The sequence below is a fragment of the Hibiscus syriacus genome, unplaced genomic scaffold (assembly GCF_006381635.1).
Source record: "Hibiscus syriacus cultivar Baekdansim isolate YM2019G1 unplaced genomic scaffold, ASM638163v2 tig00110812_pilon, whole genome shotgun sequence".
NCBI classification, from domain to species: Eukaryota; Viridiplantae; Streptophyta; class Magnoliopsida; order Malvales; family Malvaceae; genus Hibiscus; species Hibiscus syriacus.
This window is the reverse complement of record NW_024062870.1, coordinates 586,509-605,402: the sequence shown is the minus strand read 5'-3', so window position 1 is coordinate 605,402 and position 18,894 is coordinate 586,509. Positions and strand designations below refer to the sequence as shown.

The following is an 18,894-nucleotide window of genomic DNA, read 5'->3' as shown; positions in this document are numbered from 1 at the left end:
TTTTAAAAATAATATAATAATAATAATAAAAAAACGAAAATAATATATATATTATATATATATATATATATAAAGTTATAAATATTACGTAAATAAAAAATAATCAAATAAAAATAATTAAGAATATATATATATTAATAATATGTATATAAATCAACCATTAAAAGTATAAAAAATATATGACTAGATAAAGATAATTACAATATATATAGTAATAATAGACTTATAAGTAGAATATTAAAGAAATATATATATATATACATAATAATAACATAAATAATAAAAATAAATGAATAAATATCCATATAATAAATAAAGGGACTAATATAGATTTTTAAAAGCTCTTCCCCTCCTTTAACCGAAAATCAAACCGGTTTTTCAAAATAAGCCTCGGGGTAGATCTAGTTCGAAACTTCGAAACCCTACCCATTTGGACATCGGCGCAACCCACGTTTTGGGTTATTCGAACCAAATCTCAAGAAAAATAACGTGCACATGCAAAAGAAAGAAAAAAGAAAATGCTACCTTTATTCCTTTTCGAATCCTTTACAATAACTTTGCCTTTGTATCTTCCCGTGCTTTTCTCTATGTTTTGTAAATCGTGTCCTCAAATGGTGAGTTACAATGGCTATTTATAGTGCTTGTAGATCCTATCTTTAAGAATTTAAATAATAGTAGAACTCTATCCTATTTTTGAATCCTAACAAAATTCATGTTTCAATAACTCCCTGTCGAATTGAGTTACGGATGACTCATCCATCGTGAAGTCGAGTTCATCTTGAAATGATATGAAATTAAAGCCGTAGTTCGGAATTTGAATCAACACGTGGCTTCCCGTTACCCTGCGGTCTTCTTCTCGGTTTAAAGACCTTGGATCGGAATCGAACTCAGAAATCTTCATTGACAGATAGCTTTTTCTTGACTTAAGCTATGCTGTTTGAAAATGGTTGCTTGTCACTAAGGCACGGCTAACCCAGGTCCTCTTCTCGACTTGAAAACCTCGGACTGCAACCGGAAAGTAGTGTGATTGATGTGTCATCGAGCTGAATGGAGTCGAACTCGACAATTTTGATGGCAGATATCTTTCTTTGAGTTGGATATCCTTCGTCGTGAAGTTGAAATCCAGTAAGTAGCATTGTTCCAAGTCCAATATCCTCCGTCGTGAAGTTGAAATTGTCACCGGGAAATTGTTTGTTGACAACCAGCCGTCCCTTCGTTGTGAAGTTGAACTTGTGTTGTCTCGAGTCCATATCCTTCGTTGTGAAGTTGAAATTGAATCGAATGAAATTTTGTTGACAAGCAGCGGTCCCTTCGTCGGAAGTTGAACTTGCGTTGTCTGGAGTCCAATATCTTTCGTTGTGAAGTTGAAATTGGCTCTGGGATTGGGAAGTTGTTGTTGACAAAACAGCGGTCCCTTCGTCGTGAAGTTGAACTTGCATTGTCTGGAGTCCAATATCCTTCGCTGTGAAGTTGAAATTGGCTCTGAATGAAATTTTGCTGACAAGCAGCGGTCCCTTCGTCGTGAAGTTGAACCTTGCGTTGTCTGGAGTCCAATATCCTTCGCTGTGAAGTTGAAATTGGCTCTGAATGAATTTTGTTGACAAGCAGCGGTCCCTTCGTCGTGAAGTTGAACTTGCGTTGTCTGGAGTCCAATATCCTTCGTTGTGAGTTGAAATTGGCTCTGAGATTGGAAAGTTGTTGTTTGACAAGCAGCGGTCCCTTCGTCGTGAAGTTGAACTTGCATTGTCTGAGTCCAATATCCTTCACTGTGAAGTTGAAATTGGCTCTGAATGAAATTTTGTTGACAAGCAGCGCTCCCTTCGCGTGAAGTTGAACTTGCGTTGTCTGGGAGTCCAATATCCTTCGTTGTGAAGTTGAATTGGCTCTGAGATTGGAAGTTGTTGTTGACAAGCAGCGGTCCCTTCGTCGTGAAGTTGAACTTGCATTGTCTGAGTCCAATATCCTTCGTTGTGAAGTTGAAATTGGCTCTAAGATTGGGAAGTTGTTGTTGACAACCAGCGGTCCCTTCGTCGTGAAGTTGAACTTGCGTTGTCTGGAATCCAATATCCTTCGCTGTGAAGTTGAAATTGGCTCTGAAATTGGAAATTGTTTATTGACAACCAGCGGTCCCTTCGTCGTGAAGTTAAACTTGCATTGTCTGAGTCCATATCCTTCGTTGTGAAGTTGAAATTGGCTCTGAAATTGAGAAGTTGTTTGTTGACAACCAGCCGTCCCTTCGTTGAAGTTTGAACTTGTGTTGTCTCGAGTGCCACGATATCCTCCGTCGTGGAGTTGAAATCGTGGATGGCCCCTTCGTTGTGAAGTTGAGCCTTGACTTGAATATCCTTCGTCGTGAAGTTGAAATCCAAGTATTGTATGTTGCGGGTGGACACAATTCCCTTCGCCGTGAAGTTGAAACCGTGGAGACCCCTTTATTGTGAAGTTTAGCTTCGAGCTAGATATCCTTCGTCGTGAAGTTGAAATCCACTCTCGAGCAAATGTGTCGCTTTGAGCGCAATATCCTTCGCCGCGAAGTTGAAATTGACTCTAGCTAAAACCTGAAAAAGTTATGCATATGTGATGCTATGGATGCAATGCTCTTAGGTGTGCCTAAAATGCATATGCAACATATGTTATCTTGGGGCTCTGGAAGAGAAATCTCGATCTCCAGTTTGCCTGTCTGGAATCTTGATTCTTGAATCTTCAAATTTTGATCTCTGATCTTGAATCTTCAAATGTTCAAATCTGATGTGCACATTCTATTTTTGATTTGAGAATACTTCTCGACCATCTCAAGTATGTGCCTGAGCTGAGTGTAACGGTTCAGATGATGCTTCAAAAGAAGTTGTCTTGAAAGAGATAGAATTCGTTTCAAGGGAAACGATCTCAAAGATATCTGTTGTTTCATGAGAACGGTCTCAAGGGAAACAAATTATGTTTTAAGGGAAATAAATTTGAAGATTTTGTGTTTCCAAGAGTAACTGTCTCAAGGGAGACAAAATTTGTTTTAGAGAAATAAATTCAAAGATTTTGTTTCAAGGGAAACTGTCTCAAGATAGACGAAAATGTTTCAAGAGAAACTGTCTCAAGAGAGCAAAAACTTAGTTCCAAAAGAAACTGTCTCAAGGGAAATGGTTTTGTTTCAAAGAAAACATATTCAAATATTTTGTGTTTCAAGGGAAACTGTCTCAGAGAGACAAACTCATTTCAAGGAAATGTTTTCAATGTTTATGTTTCAAGAGAAACTGTCTCAAGGGAGAAAAAATTTTGTTTCAAGGGAAACTGTCTCAAGAGAGACAAAGTTTGTTTCAAGGGAAACTGTCTCAAGAGAGACAATGATGAGCACGATTCCCTTCGTCGTGAAGTTGAAATCGTGGTGGCCCCTTCGTCGTGAAGTTTGAGCCAGGAATTGGATATCCTTCGTCGTGAAGTTGAAATCCAACTTGAAAATACGAACTGGATCGATTCTGAATTATCTCTCGAACTCGTCTGAAGTTGATTCTAGATCTGTCGATCTTTCAATATGTCAAATTGGTGAAGTGTAGCTTCTGCTGCTGAGTTAAGCAACCAACATAAATCTTTAAAGGTGCTTTTGATTCGAGTATCCTTCGTCTTGAAGTCGAAACTTGACTTTAAAATCTGCAAAAATTATGTATGTGGGAAAAATGATGCTCTAAAATGTATGCATAAGATGCATATAACATGAATTGGTTATATTTTATCTCTTGAAAAAGGCCTGATAATTCGCATTAGGATGTTGAATCCCCAAAGATGCCTAAAAAAATGCTCCAATATTTCATGTTGAATCTTCAAAGATGCCCCAAATGTTCCTCATTTCTTGCTTCAGCATTGATTCTGAGCATGAGTTTTGAGTCTAAGTCACATGTCATTTACCAAGATCCACTCTAGGAGACTGTCTTGTTTGAAAAAAATGTTTTTCTTTCTCTTTTAATATCAATTAAAAGAGTTTCAAAAATGTTTAATCCCAAGTTTTAAAAATATTGCCCCTTTCACGGTTTACAATTGAGACAAATCATAAAACTAGAGTTTCATTGGATATCAAGAATTAATTATAATGTTAATCCTTCAATAAATTATAGTTATTTGACAAGTGTCAAGATCAAAGCTATCTTTGATAAATGGTCAAGTAAGGAAAGGATAAAAAGTCTCAGGTCATTGTGTTTGGTCAAAGGTTTGGCATTTGATGCTCAAAGGTTTGATGGGGTAGCTTGCATGCTCATCTACTAGAAGTGTTCTCCGACTCCCAGCTTTTATGGTCACACTCGGATTGTGTGATGCCTTATCGAGGAATTGTGTGATCGCCTCAGTTGCACAATTTTTATATTCGAGCCGCCTTTTCAGGTTTTCAACTCGAACACTCCTTTGGTTTCAAGACGTTATTCAGGATTTATGTCTTGAACCCCCCTTTGTTATTTTTCTCTATCATACATTAATTACATTGTTTTTTGCAAACAAAGATTAATCCTGATGGGCGGATGAAATCTGAAGATAGTCTCTCCTGTTTAGAATCCATGTATGATTAGAAAGGCTTTTAAGGCACGTAATGTAGGCCAGGGTTCATGGTTATGAAAGAAAATGATAAATAGGCCCAAACAAGTGTTTCAGGTGTTGAACCAAGATCAATTCATTCTGATGCCTTTATCTTGTCTTGCTCAAATGTCTCTTTCTCTTGATGCTCTATGATCTTCGAGTGAAGTGATTCGGGAATGATTGTGCTTGATCAATCTCGTAGTTTGAAGCTTGATGTGCCATTTGTCTTTAGGGAATCTTTGCATGTACTTTTTGTTCCCTTTTTTATTTTTGTTCTTTCTTTTTTGTTCTTGTTTTTTCCTTTTTTGCTTCTTTTCTTTTTTCTTTTTGCCCTTTTTGTTCTGATTGAATCATCGCACTTGGCATTTGGTTCACCTCGTGGTATCTCCTTTGGATTGATGTCTTCACTCATGTGAGCAGATTTCTTCTATATTTCCTCCCAGTGTGGAGGGTGATCCTTGGTTAGGGTTGAATCCGAAGAAAAAAAATACTATAGGCTCAAAAGGGGACACAAGGGATATATATTTTCTCCTGTTGTGAAGGGATAAAGAAAGAAAGCCGTTCATCATTTCATACATGGAAGTCCTCACAGAAGAGGTATCCCCAGGGGGATAGATTTTCAGGATTAATTTCATTCACATGAAAACAGTGTAGTTAATGCGTGATAGAATTATTTCGAATGAATTTTTTTTTTGCCTCCTTGCTCCCAACATATCTCAATGTTCAGGCTCCTGGCGAGATGCCCCAAATTGTGTCTTAGAAGAATGCTCATGTTCAAATGAACACCTCAATGCCTTGGGTATTAAAATGTCAATTTTGAGTCTAAAAGGACAATGGTGTGATCTTATTGACTCAAAGAAAGGTGTGGGTGTATCAAAAAGATAAAGGTAATGTTCAAGAATTTCAAATGGAGGTAATGTCAAAATTTGGTTTTTTGATAATGACCATGAGTTATTTTGGGTAAAGAATCAAGGTGTTTTATTCTAGGGTTTGAGACAGGGTAAGAAATGTCTAATCTTGTCATATGTCAAAAATCTATAATTCTTGAAGAATTAAAAGAATCCTTAATTCATTTAATATTCAAAGAACTAAAGATTAAAATTTGTTCAATTGCTCCACCTTAGAAAGTAACATGATTCAATCGTTTAAAGATGTGTTCAAACAAAATAATCCTCTAAGTGCAAATGGTATATGTCATGCCGCCCTTTTTCGGCAAGCGCCTTACAGTTTTCAGAAAATGTTTGGGAATCCTTATGTGGCAACAACTTCAACATCGTAGCCCTTAGGAGATGGGTACTTTTCTCAGATCATCCTGGCAGGCTTAGTCCTACAATCAGCTGATCCAGCTCCCCCTGTACTGATTTCAGTTTTTCTTTAATTGTTAAAATCTGGCTTCCATGTGTGTAATGTGGTTAAGACCATTCATCGAATCATCCGTGATTTAATTTCATGTTTATGAAAATGCTTAAAAATGTAGATGAAGATGCAAAAATGCAAGAATGCAAGAATGCATGAAATGTTCGAGGCATTGATCCAAGAAATGTGACTGTTATTATGAATAATCCTTATTGGGGACAAAATGTTTTATCTTTTAAGAGAAAAAAAATCCTGACAGCTTCTGACATGTTGACTAGTCTTCTGCTTTCGTCTTTCACCGGTTGAATAACCTGTCGAACCGTCCGGCCTCTCTGGATGAACCGTGAAAATGTTGGTTGTTTTTTTGTACTGGTCCAAAGTCTCGAATGATCGCATCTCGAGCATTTACTTTTGTTGAGCCTGTTCCCAACGAATTCGTCATTGGAGCCCTTAATTGATAGGAACTATGTGAAGTTCATTAATATGTTTCTTGAATTCGCCGGCAATGGTACCGGTGGTAGACCGCTCGGAATCGCTCTCGGACTCAAACAATGAACTCATCGTCGCTGACGCCTATAAGGTGTGCAATTTCTTTTCATGTAGCCATGTGTTTGAAGTAGGATAACGTTCACGTTACGGCATGACGGCGTCCTCATATAAGAACAAATTTTAAAAAAAACATTAATAGTTATGGGTAAACTGTCTATCTAGCCACTCACCTCTTCTCAGGATTTCGGTTTTGTCATCAAACTATTTGTTTTTAAAATCATACCCAATATTATACTTTTATCACCACCGTTAAAAAATTAACTATGATGATGATGTGTCATAAGAAAATGTCACGTAATCATTAAAAAATAAAATTTTCTTACATTAGCAGTTCTATTTATTTTTAATAGTGAGTAACTAAACTAAAAACAAAACATAACATTAAGTATGATTTGAAAAAAATAATTGGTGATTAAAAAGAATTGTAGGAATATGCGAGTGATAAATAGGTAGTTTACCCAATAGTTATTTATATTCAACACTCATCCTTATCCTTATCCCGACCTCGAACATATATGTAATTACTTTCATTTACAATTTTTAATTCCGGTTAAACATACATAATATCCTTTCGATAAGGACATATGATCAATGGGTAGGCAGGTTGTACTTTAGTGTTCATTAATATCCATGAACTGCTTTCATTATTTGTCTGTCTTTAAATATACAGAAATAAAATTAATGCACTAATTAATTATCATGCCTGGCTGGATACTGGGGCTATTGAACGTAAGTGCAGATGGTGCCGTGGAGGTGGTAGCGGATGAAGTCAACGGTTTGAAACTAAAATTAACTGATGGTGTAGACGTAGCAAAGATGGCACGCTCTATTTCATGATGCTTCCTCTAAGCATAGCCTACACCAATTCTACCAGGACATTATGGAGGGCGGCCCTACGGTCGACTTATAACTACGATCCGATTTCGAAACGAACCAATGTGCTGCTCACCGATCTCTACTTCCCAACGGCGTCGCCGTGTCGCCTCTTCAAGATCTCTGGTCTTTTGTGAAACCGCCTGTACGTTTTCCTTAATCCCCTTCAATAAATCCGCATCTTACATTACTTATATATGAGAGTAATATGTGCAGGCGGCGAAGCAGAAAGTATTACATTCAGGGGAATAAAAAGGGACAAGTTGAAAAATTTATCGATAATTTACCTGGCCTGGTTGATAACATTAACTATGATGGAGAAGGACATTATTGGATAGCATTCCCCACGGTATGACGGGATAACTATGAGCAGTTATTGTTAATTCTTTCATCATCGTAATGACTGGTTCTGATTTAGCATTTGGTGGATCATATCAGGAAACTACAGGTTTTGGGATTTAGCATTGAGATATCGATGGTCGAAAGGCAGCGGCAGTGGCCGAGAGGTGGATAGGGCGACCGAAAAATGAGAAAACAGTGGGGTGTTGAGCGTCGACACGAATGGAAAACCCGTTGCACATTATCAGGATGTTGGATTGAGAGTATGGTTACTGCTGGAATCAAGATAAAAATCATCTGTATTTGGGTTCCCTTGTTTCCCCTTATATTTCCGTCGATGTAGATCAACATCCGGCGGAACTCAAGTCGGCAACTGCTGGTCTTGCGTGTTTATATTAGTCTACCGCTTATAGGAGTGGACACTATGTTCTGTTTTCCTTTGGAATTACTTTATATACACTCGAGTCTGTTGTACCCCGTAAACAAAAGTTGATTGTTTCTTACTATAACTTCTTAAATCATGACAGATACAGAGTAGAGCATGATAATACTGATATTTTTCCAAAAGTAAGGCTTTTTTAAGTAAATTGTTTCCAACTATTATGATAGTTAATCAGAAAAATAATCAAAGCGATATCATTATAAAATTAGACATGTACATGAGACGAGATATAATGTGGTTCGGCTTTATCTACCTACATGGACGTGAACAATAATCTACTTTAGATGTAAAGAACACGAATATAAATACATGATATCACTGTATCCCAAAATCCTGTATAGATACCAAAAACCCGGTGTATCCCAAAAACTCTCTCAATCCCTACAAAACTATTTCTGTAACATAAACCTCAAAAGTTACGGAGATCTCAAAAAAATTACATATATCTAAATAATTTTATTTTACTAATTATGTTAAGACATTATCTCCATTTGTAAAGTCAAATACTTGATCCAAGAATTCTTAATCCATAAAAATTCTTACCTAAATCAATTAATAAACTAATTTAATTACCAATTAAATTTGAATCAAAATATAACAATTAGATATACTTTGGCATTATTTGTGTTGGAAGAACTCGATATAATTTATAACTATATAGTAAATTAGTAATATATTAATACGACCAAGATACACGAACAAATATTTGTTAATACAGCTGTGTATAATTATATAGAAGACTCACTTTTCTATTTTGTAACTCTCTCTCTCTCTCTCTCCCCCTTTTACTATAAACACATACAACAAATTTAATTTTACAACTTACCGTTTAATTGAAGTCTCTGTATGCCGTCAATTTCTTCAAGAAAATGGTTGCTTGTGTTGTCAAAGTCTGAAATTCTTCACTTGTTTGTATCCTCAATTTTCTTAATCCTTTCGTTATCGTCCAATGTCAAATTTACTTATTTTATCTTCAAAAATTAAACCTATCATCTTCTTTGACTTTTTCAACATCAAAGGTTTCAATTCATCATCATCTGTTTAATTACTATACGTTTTATGAAATTTTCAAATGCTGTCATGTTGTTGTTCATCATCAAATTTGTCGTCATACAAGAATTTTCAGTCTTACTGTTATAACAAATAGATATTGTTTTGTTGATTCATCATCAAATTTGTTTTGATATTATTCGTTTATTTAATTAAATGAATAGAAATTTTATTTATATTATTCTTTTAATAAATAAATAACATAAACAAACTTTCCATCAAATAATTCACAAACAATTTACTGATTTCGATTCGTTTACGGACTAATCTGTTCGGATAAAGTTTTGGAAGAGTATGACCGCCAACGGCATATAGCCTTAACACAAAATTCCAAAAAGTTTGAGCTTGCGACAAATTTATTATTGTTATTTCAGTACTACAAGTCATCGGGAACCACGATCTTTGGGAAACCGAGGAGGTTGAGAACCACCCAACCCATCCTCGTGAAAAGGATAAAAGAGGACAGTGAGAAGAATCTATCAACCACTTATTGTGACGTTTGTGATGGCCGACGCAAGACCGGAATCGGATTCGCAATCTGGGTTTTCCAGCCCCGTTAATCAACCAAAACGGAGGTCATGGTCTTTCACCATTTTGCTATCCACTTTGTTCCCAGTGGTGGCGGCTATGGTTGTGTACCAGCTTGATTCATTCGACCCTTCTCCTCTGCCGATCCACGAGCTGGGTCAGAAGCGACCCTTGGTTGTCTCGTTGCGCAACGATCGGATGCTACAAGGCGCGGAGTTGTTGGGGGCGGGGGAGTTACAAGGACCGGAAGATATCGCATATGATTCCAAGTCGCAACTCGTTTACACGGGCTGCCACGATGGATGGATCAAGCGAGTCAGGTTAAATGATTCAACCGTGGAAAAATTGGTTAACACCCACGGTAGACCGCTTGGACTCGCTCTCGGCCACAACAATGAACTCATCGTAGCTGATGCTTTTAAGGTTAGTTCATCTTTCTTACACATGTTATTCATGGCCTGGATGATTATCAATATAGTAGAAGGATGAATATCATAATCAAACCACTGAACAGAGTCGATAATGTATCAGGGGCTGCTGAATATAAGCAGAGATGGTGAGGTGGAGCTGCTAACAGATGAGGCTGATGGCCAGAAATTCAAACTTACTGATGGTGTAGATGTTGCAGACAATGGTGTGATATTTCACAGACGCTTCTTACAAATACAGCTTGCATGAAGACATTAAAGACATCATGGAGGGTAGACCTCACGGTCGATTTTTGAGCTTCGATCCAGTTACCTTAAAAACCAGGGTGTTGGTCAGCGAGCTTTACTTTGCTAATGGTGTTGCAGTTTCTCCTAGTCAAGATTATGTGATCTTCTGCGAAACCGTTATGTATGTTTCATTGTTGCTAATCTTTTAATGCTTATGTGATTCAAGTGTTGGACATGGATTGATGAGAAATTTTGATTGCAGGAGAAGGTGCAGAAAGTATTACATAAAGGGGAACAAACAGGGAGAGGTGGAGAAATTTATTGATAATCTACCTGGCTTCCCTGATAATATCAAATATGATGGTGATGGCCACTATTGGATTGCATTAGTCGCGGTAATGACAATTTATTCTTTATTTCACAAGAATGTTCACAGATTCGATGAATTTCCAGATATGAGCTGCATGCTGTTGATATTGATTGACCTGTTGGTAGTTTGTTTCTTATTGTACAATTTGGGCAGGCAACTTCAGTTCCTTTGGACTTAGCATTCAAGTATCCTTTCATCCGAAAGGCTATGATAGTCGTGCAGAAGTATACTGGACGACTACATATGGAGGAAAATGCAGGTGTCTTGGCCGTTGATTTGGAAGGAAAGCCAGTTGCTCACTACCATGATCACAAATTATCGATGATCACGAGTGGGACAAAGATTGGAAATCGTCTTTATTGTGGCTCTGTTATTCACCCCGCATACTCAGCCTCAATCTGGCTCAATATCCTGCAAGAGCCACTCGTGAGAGCAAGTAGTACTCAATGCTGCAAAATGCAAATGGCAGTGAAAAATGTAGCTTGTTCAACTATCTGTGATTGGCAAACACATCACAATTTAAAGAGCCATTGGATAATAAATGAAAAACTTTTGAGACAATTTTATCTTCCAGTTTTTGTAGGAAATTTGGGGTTAGCACATTATCATTGTTGCTTAAGAGAGGCTGCCTAGGGCCTTTGCTTTTTCTCTCAGTATAAACTTCTGTATCTTTCCAGTCGAGGTCTTCGGCAATTCTTCGAAGATCACTGTTTGGGAGCCATATAATGTGGCAAGTGATCTCGGCAAAACCTGATGAGCTCTTGTGCATCGACACAGGATCCTTCTTTTAGCTTCACAAATGCACAAGGGGTCTGCCCCCAATGATTATCTGGTCGTGCAACAACTGCAGCCTCGAGAACTTCTGGATGACCGTAAAAAACCATTTCGACCTCTACCGTGCTTATATTCTCTCCCCCGGAAATTATGATATCCTTCAACCGTCCTTTATTTCTATAACCATCTGGATGCTTCACAGCAAGGTCTCCACTCCGAAACCATCCACCTTTAAATGCCTCCTCTGTTGCTTGCAAGTCTTTGAAGTATCCACTCATCACAGTGTTTCCTCTGAACATAACCTCGCCCATGGTTTTACCATCAGCTGGTACACTTTCCATGGTGATGGGATCTAATATGTCAACATCCTCCAAACCGAGATGCTGCGTTCCTTGCCGGGCCTTCAACTTTGATTGCTGCAGAGGAGGCAAGGAATCCCATTCTGGTTTCAATACGCAGTATGTGCCTGGACCATAAGTTTCCGTAAGGCCGTACAAGTGATTCACGCTGAAACCTAACTCTTCCATCTTAAAAAAGATCTGCGGGGGTGGTGGTGAGCCACCGGTGAATATTGTGACCTTGCGGGAAATCGGCTTTTGATCACTGACCGATGAATTCACAATCATGTTGAGGACTGTCGGAGCTCCTCCCATGTGTGTCACATTGTGGAGGACGATGTTCTCGAATATCTTCTTAGGGGAAACATTCCTCAGGCATATGTTTGTGCCACCCTGCGCTGCGACACCCCAAGTCAAGCACCAACCATTGCAGTGAAACATAGGCACAGTCCACAGATAAACAGGCATCGAGCTCATCCCGTGAAGGAAAACCGTCGAAAGGGAGTTGAGGTAGGCTCCCCTGTGACTATAGACAACTCCTTTGGGCCTAGATGTTGTACCGGATGTATAATTCACACTGATAGGATCCAACTCACTTTTTGGTCTCCTTATTTCAAATCCAACGTCCCCAGTTTCTAAAAAGCTTTCATACTCATAAGTTCCCGGTACAATGCTGGTTGGAGATGAATCGTCCCTTTCAGAAATCAAAACTAAGATGGGTGGCTTTGTATTTGTTTTAGCAAGAAGATCAAGTGCTCCACGAGCAATTTCAAGTAATCCGTGGTCAACGAATAGGACCTTAGCTTCTGAATGGGCCAGTAGGACCGAGACCATGGCCGAGTCAAGGCGTGTATTCAGCGTACAAAGAATGGCTCCGGCCATCGGAACCGCAAAATGCAGCTCGTACATTGCTGGAACATTGGGAGCCAAGGTCGAAACCTGCTTAAACAAAGAGCAAAAAAATTGGGAATCTCATTTGATTCTGTAATTCAAAACAGCACCTCCATGAAGTATTATATAAAATACTGGTTAAAGTTCAACAAAAGCAAACAAATTCTCATCAGCACGACAGCAAAAGGCGAGAAAGACAAGCATTAGGTACATATCAGGGTGAATTAAAAATGAATATAAGCCAGCTTGATTCTGCATGTTGAATGTTGACGGCAGATCAATCACAAAGGTACTGTGTGCAAGTAAAAATCATGAATTTATTACAACTAAACTAGTATTTAGTCCAATCAACATACAATTTGATTTTCCATAAATTCTGAAACTAAATTTGTTTAAAAACAACCTTGATATTTTTCATCGGATTGATTATAAGAAATCAGAAGATAAACTTAAAATCATACTAGAATCCAGTAGAAGTAATCCTTGAAGATATCAACCATCACCAAATAGTAAAATAAGATGCAAAAGTAAAACAAAAACTAAGTGGCAGAAGCAAGCTATATTAGAGAGAGGGAGAGAGAGAGAGACGAACCACATCACCCCGGGGAAATCCCGAGCTGGGACAGGGCAGAAGCGAGCTTGACACAACGTTGATGCGTCAGACTCCATGTGAACTTACGAGAACCATAAACAAGCGATGTTCTGTCTCTGTAAACCTTTGCAGCTCTCTCCAGGAAGCTAATGGGGGACAAAGGCACGTAATTAGCGGAGCAACGGCGGAGACCCTCCATCGATTTCCATGACCCTGGGTGTTGAAGATCATCATCATAGCCAACATCCCCTGCAAAGCGAGAGAAATGACGATAATTTTGAGCAACGGATGAGACGAGCAGGCGGGGGGTGGTGGGGACTAACCGAGTCCACGAATATTTCACGAAGCGGATCATGGTGGACGGAGAAGACGAGCAATATCAAAGACTGAGTAATATCAAAGACTGAGTAATATAGTGGACTCAGGATAGATAAAGAGAAGAGATTAGGTGAAACGGAACTTAAATACTGACTGGTGTTCGAGTTTTATTGGGCAAAAATGTAACGGATACGTTATCTGGTTCATCGGGATAGGTTTCAGTCGGGGCTTCCTCGATCATATCATACAGATGATATGATACGGTATTGTATTTTTTTTAATCAAAAAATTGATTCCATATTATCTGGTATGTTTATTTATATTTTGTAATCGAAATGTTGAATGCACGGTGCTTTTTTTTTATCCACAGGTTATATTTTATATTTTGAGTCTTTAATAATAAAATTTGTCTATATTAAAAACTCTAATAAGATACGAAGTTAGCATAAAGATAAGATCGGGAGAAAGGTCAGCAAACCTAAAATAATTGGACATAAAAGATAATACTCCAATAAATGAACGGTAGTGATAACTTGGTATGGATTCTATCTCTCCCAACATAAGAAGCTATTTCCGTTCAAGGATAAACCCTAGAAGGTTGGGCAATAATTCATATCCCCTATAGTAGGACTCACCCCCAACTAATTTCCAATCTCACCAAATATTCTATTTCTTTCAATCATTACATCTCAAAATTTATTTTTTCAAAAACACAAATATCGCTTTAACTCGCACAAAATTTACCAATATAAACATTCTCAATTAATTAATAGATCTTTGTTTAAAATGAATAATATCATCTGTATTATTGAAACACTTCTTAAATTTATATTTAATAATTTTCTAAATAGAACTCATTAAGCGACATCAATTGTTAAAAAGAGTATTCAGATTCAAACAGACATGTATACATTTATTTTCAAATAAATTTTATTTTATAATCGCTCTAAATTAATAAAAAAAAATAATGATCTTTTAAATCCGTCCCTAAAAATCAAAATCATTTACAAACATTAGAAAGAAAAGAAAAAAGAAATGGGTCTTTGGCCCACCCTCAGCTTGTGTTTGGGGTTTGGGCTATGAGAGATATGAACAAAAAGGAAAAACTGCATATGTCCATGACGAACAAAAGCAAAACTTGGACGTGACATGACATGACATAACTTAATCCAACATCATATTTTCATCAATAAACTCTAAAATATTCTAAAATACTGGATATATGACACATACTTTGCCTCTTTTATATGGCGGGTCACTCTCACTATTAATCCCATTGTCCTCTTTCATTACCCCATTTTATATTCATTTCTTCTCTCAACTCCCTCAAATTAAACTTCAGATACTTTTCATTGTTCCTTAAGAGAAGCTGCCTAGTGCCTTTGCTTCTTCTCTCGACATAAACTTCTGTATCTTTCCGGTCGAGGTCCTTGCCAATTCTTCGAAGATCGCTGTTTTGGGAGCCATATAATGTGGCAAGTGATCTTGGCAAAGCCTGATGAGTTCTTGAGCATCGATATCAGATCCTTCTTTTAGCTTCACAAATGCACAAGGGGTCTGCCCCCAGTGATTATCTGGATGTGCAACAACTGCAGCCTCGACAACTTCTGGATGACCGTACAAAACCGTTACGTGCTTATATACTCTCCCCCGGAAATTATGATATCTTTCAGCCGGTCCTTTATATCTATATAACCATCTGGATGCTTCACAGCAAGATCCCCCCTCCCAAACCATCCACCTCTAAATGCCTCCTTTGTTGCTTGCAAGTCTTTGAGGTATCCACTCATCACAGTGTTTCCTCTGAACATAACCTCGCCCATGGTTTTACTATCAGCTGGTACGCTTTCCATGGTGATGGGATCTATTATGTCAGCATCCTCCGACATGCTGCGTTCCTTGTAGGGCTTTCAACTTTGATTGCTGCAGAGGAGGCAAGGACTCCCATTCCGGTTTCATTACACAGTATGTGCCTGGACCATAAGTTTCCGTAAGGCCATACAACTGCTTCACGCTGAAATCCAACTCTTCCATCTTAGAAAAGATCTGTGGGGGTGGTGGTGAGCCACCAATGAATATTGTGACCTTGCGGGAAAGTGGCTTTTGATCAGTGACGGATGAATTCACAATCATGTTGAGGACTGTTGGAGCTCCTCCCATGTGTGTCACATTGTGGAGGACGATGTTCTCGAATATCTTCTTGGGTGAAACTTTCCTCAGGCATATGTTTGTGCCACCCTGCGCTGCGACACCCCAAATCAGGCACCAACCATTGCAGTGAAACATAGGCACAGTCCACAGATAAACCGGCATCGAATTCATACCATGATGGTCTAGATGTTAAGGTAGGCTCCCCTGTGACTATAGACAACTCCTTTGGGCCTAGATGTTGTACCGGAGGTATAATTTACACTGATAGGATCCCACTCACTTTTTGGTCTCCTTATCTCAAATCCAACATGACCAGTTTCTAAAAAGCTTTCATAGTCGTAACTTCCCGGCACAATGCTGGTTGGAGATGAATCGTCCCTTTCGGAAATCAAAATTAAGATGAGTGGCTTTGTGTTTGGTTTATTCAGAGGATCAAGTGCACTACGAGCAATTTCAAGTTACCCGTGGTCTACGAGTAGGACCTTGGCTTCTGAATGGGACAGTAGGACCGAAACCATCGCCGAATCAAGGCGTGTATTAAGCGTACAAAACATGGCTCCAGCCATCGGAACCGCAAAATGCAGGTCGTACAATGCTGGAACATTGGGAGCCAGGGTCGAAATCTGCTTAAACACTTTATGAGCAAAAAATTGGGAATCTCATTTGATTATGTAATTCAAAACAGCACCTCCATGAGGATAATATTGTTTAAAATTCAACAAAAGCAAACAAATTTTTATCAGCACGAAAGCAAAAGGCGAGAAAGACAAGCATTAGGTACTAAAAATGAGCGAAACGTGCTTTTTCTTTTATGGAAACCTAGGTTAATACTTATCTGGATTAATTAAAAATAAATATAAACCAGCTGGAGAGCTATATTAGAGAGAGAGAGAGAGAGAGAGCCGAACCACATCACCCCGAGAAATCCCGAGCGGGACAGGGCAGAAGCAAGCTTGACACAACGTTGATGCGTCACACTCCATGTGAACTTACGAGAACCATAAACAAGCGATGTGCTGTCTCTGTAAACCTTTGCAGCTCTCTCCAGGAAGCTAATGGGGGACAAAGGCACGTAATTGGCAGAGCAACGGAGGAGACTCTCCATCGATTTCCATGACCCAGGGCGTTGAAAATCATCATCGTCATCGTCACCATCCCCTGCAAAGCGAGAGAAATGGCGATATTTTTGAGCAACGGATGAGTCGAGCAGGCGGGTGGTGGTGGGGACCAACTGGTGGACGAAAAAGACAATAGCAGCATCAAAGACTGAGTAGTAGAGTGGAGAGTCGCAACCTTGTACTTGGATACCTCAAGTAGGGAGTCCACAGCTGGGCCCTCAACACTTCATCCATGTTCCTGCCCGTCTTTGCTGGATACAGAAAGCTGCGCTTGATCTACACATCAACATTAAAATGATTTCGATATGGCTTCATTTTGATTTTGAGTTAGTAAAGATATTATACATACGTGTAAAAAAAAACAACCCTTGCACCTTGTTGTTGTTGGTTCCTGCAATGTGCATAGCTCGAGAAGGGAGCTGGTTCCCCGACGAGTCTCTTTCATTCGGGTCCACCCTGTTAATTTTTTTGCTCTGCTGGGATCTGCCACGATCGGGTATGTCACCTTGCACCCAGGCTGAACCAGTTTACAAAGAAACAACCATGTGAAGACAGATTTCTCAAAAGCTTAAATCAAAAGGAAACTCAAGAAAAGGTTTACAGTATAAGCTTCAACGTCTTTAATCCACTCCTTGTGTGACTACACATCGTCGGAAGAGAAACCCAGAAGCTTAACCCCTCGTTTTTCGAACTCCGGCAGGTAAGCCGTCATCTTGTCAAGCTCCTTAGTGCACACAGGTTTGAAATCAGCTGCATGCAAAAAAAAAATCCAACATAAAATAAATTACTGCAACAAAATACGAAGAAATATGATAAAAAGGATAGCTATGTACAAGGATGAGAGAAGACGATGGTCCAGACTCCAGCCATTGTTGAAGAAGACGTGGAGCTTGAATTTCCCGTGGGTGGTTTCTACTTCAAGGTTGGGCACGGTGTCTCCAATGGTGAGGCCAGTCATTTCTTTTTTATTCTTTATTGAGGTGAGACTAATGGTAAAATGAGCACTGCAACTCCGGGTTTTTCTTTCTAGTTGTTGGTGTGAAGGGGAGGGAAGAGGGGGTTTTCTTTATAGAAAGAAAATTAAAATTAAACTGTTATTAATAACTTTTTAACCAATTTTTAAAAAGAAATGAGTCTTTGGCCGTCCCTCACATTGTGTTTGGAGTTTGGGCTATGAGATATGAACAAAAAGGAAAAACTGGATATGTCCACGACCATAACTATAGCAAAACCTGCACGTGACATGAGATGACATAACCTAATCCAACAACATTATATTTTCACCAATAAACTCGAAAAATGATACAGTTATTTATATAGGAAAAAATCTTTATCATGTTAAAAGCAACGTGATGATATTGATATGTACGTGGACACCTTCAATCTGGGTCAGCTATCTTGGACAAATCAAAACAAAATTCCCGGAAACAGCTCGCGCCGCACAGTTCTTCTGACTGTTGTATCTGTCGCCCAAGTTTTCTTTACAAAACTTTCGAGATAATGTTCTGGAAAAAAATAATTTATGAGATAAAGAACTACCAAGATTAATTGTTCAAATAAAGTGAAATTTACAGTGTTGATCGTAGGTCGCCATGCCTTCCGGGCGACCTACTAGGTCGCCATGTCTTCCCGGCGAACTACAAGAGATTGCATGTGTCATGCACGTCCCAACACGCTGGGTATCTGAGGCCATCCGACCGAGGCCATCCGAGAGCATCCGAGGGCCATCCGAGCATCCGAGGCCATCCGACCAAGGCCATCCGAACGAGCTATGCGAGGACATCCGAGGGCAACCGAGCGAGCTATGCGAGGGAATCCGAGGGAAGCCGAGCGAGGATAGGTCGCCCGGAGTGCATGGCGACCTACAAGGTCGCCCGGAAGGCATGGAGACCTATGTGTTGGGACGTGCATATGCCATGCAACACGTTCATTCTCTCTGTTTGAGCAAGGGTAGGTCGCCCGGAGTGCATGGCGACCTACGGCCAATACTGTGAATTT

General features: G+C 39.0%; 4 pseudogenes; 1 reads left to right on the top strand and 3 right to left on the bottom strand.

Moving 5' to 3' along the window:
• Positions 1 to 9,596: 9,596 nt before the first annotated feature.
• LOC120141612 lies at positions 9,597 to 11,275 on the top strand (annotated as a pseudogene).
• LOC120141609 lies at positions 11,187 to 13,810 on the bottom strand (annotated as a pseudogene).
• A 1,176-nt stretch (positions 13,811 to 14,986) lies between these two features.
• On the bottom strand, positions 14,987 to 16,472 carry LOC120141654 (annotated as a pseudogene).
• Positions 16,473 to 16,622: 150 nt separating this feature from the next.
• LOC120141653 lies at positions 16,623 to 17,863 on the bottom strand (annotated as a pseudogene).
• Positions 17,864 to 18,894: the final 1,031 nt, after the last annotated feature.